Below are 2079 nucleotides of genomic sequence, written 5' to 3' on the forward strand. Positions count from 1 at the left end.
TTAGTGTATCACTCAAAGATTGACTGCTCCCAAGAACTAAATGGCAAGGAATATTGAGGTGCAGGAACTGTCTAGAACTGCATTTACGACAAAGAGCCGATAGCAAAAGGAACACTCTAGGTGTTTTTATGAACAGGTAAAGACAGGCGGTTGTCTTCAAAATATAAAGACCAAAGATAAAATTTTTTGCTGGTGTAATTCTGTTGACTTCAGTGGAGAAACATCATCAGAAAATCTGGCCACAAATGTATCCAACGTGTCATCCCACAAGACAAACAAATTGCCTCTCTGATCTTTTCTGGTTAGCTGGGACTGATTATATATTTCACATGGATGAGTATAAGCAAGAGAATGGCTTGAGCAGACCTCTGGGAATGTTCATCTCTTTGGAGATTACTTGGATTATGGAATTTTAAGAAAATATTTTAAGACTTTCCTTTCTGAGCCAAACAAATTACAAACAGGTTACAGCCAGAAAAAAATAGACTATAGTAATATTTATTAACTGTGTGCAGGGTGGAGAGGAAGGCTAATGCATTGGATACAACGCCGATCTGGGAGATCTGTGTTCAATTTCCTGTCTTGGGCAAGGCACTTACCCTTTATATGCTCAGCCCCGCCATCTGGAAAAATGGGGTAATAGCACTGCCATGCCTTACAGGGGTGTTGTGTAGATAAACACATTAAAGATTGTGAGACACCCAGACGCTGCGGTAATGATGGCCGTAAAAGTACACAAGAGGGAGATTCAGTGTTCTCTTACGTCAGGAATTCCATGTGCATGTGAAGATTCAGGAAAGGGAGTGCTCAGATATTAGCCTCTGTGTCGGGGTTCTGGAGAGGAGTTCTGTCCCCTGGCTGTGTTAAGCAGCATCTTCTCCCATATCAAATAGGCCCCTCCTGGTGTGAGTGCTTGAATGTGTGAGTTCTAAATCCTGACAGGTATTGATGCAAGAAAAAAATAGAGCATTCTGATTGTTTGCCGAAAGCAAACATGAGTGGTGAGAGTACAGCCAAAGTGAATTCATGTTTACCTTGGAGTAAATACAGGGACTTTTTTTGTGTAGGAAATCAGCTAGCCCAAGTTCTGATGTTGATTTGTGCTAACTCTCAAGAGCTGCTGCAAATTGAAAGCTTCATTTACACATGCTAAGGATTATAGAGGAGATTCAAAAGCAATAGGGTCATGTTACCTATGCTGCCTCTGTTTCGTGTAATGACGTTATTTTATGACTAGGATCAGAAAATGCTCTTGCTCAGTGTTCGGCCTCACATCACTGATGGTCTGAGATTAATGGCACTTGTGGACTGTTTGTCAAAATTCAGCTCCCATTTAGGCAGCAGAATAAGTGGCCAGATTGTCAAAAGAATCCTACACAATGGATGCTGTGCTCTTTTTGATTCTGCAAGTGGAGCTCTTTAGAAAATTTGGTGCACCTGTGATAATTTGTCTCTGAGCTGCTTTGAAAAACTGGTCCTTTGGTGCTTTCCCCAGACCTCATAAGAACACTTTATAATTTCTGAAAGAGACAGTCAGGAGCTTCAAACCTCCATTTAATGGCAGAGTTGTGGCTTCTTTACCAGGCGTTTGTAACAATGCTTTATTGGGCCATTCCAAAATGTAGAGAGGAAAACAAATTTATACAGAGGAGCAAAAATGACCTCACTGTTCCCTCAGGGCAATTGTTACCTGGAGAAGGGGAACAGTGAGAAGTAGTACAATGCATTATTCTTTCACAGACTATTCTAGGCATTACAATTCTAATAGAATCTGCATATAAATCAACCACTACAAAACACCACTTAGTGATTCAACTTTCATTTTCCTTCATTGGCTGAGACCACAGTGAGAATGAGGAATGCCACAGATAGAAACACCTTGTTGCATCTCAATATTTTGTGTTCTGGCCCTGTTTAAATGATGATATTCCTTTTTTTGGACTTCACTTTGACTCCGCATTTATTCTCCTATCAATGCGCAGGGGATTTACTCAGTTATGTCAATAGGTCAGTTGTACTTATATACATAAATTCTCTAGTACATTAATAGGAGACCAGAGACTACTTAGAGGTCACTCT

This window comes from Mauremys reevesii, linkage group 9, assembly GCF_016161935.1.
Source record: "Mauremys reevesii isolate NIE-2019 linkage group 9, ASM1616193v1, whole genome shotgun sequence".
Lineage (NCBI taxonomy): Eukaryota > Metazoa > Chordata > Testudines > Geoemydidae > Mauremys > Mauremys reevesii.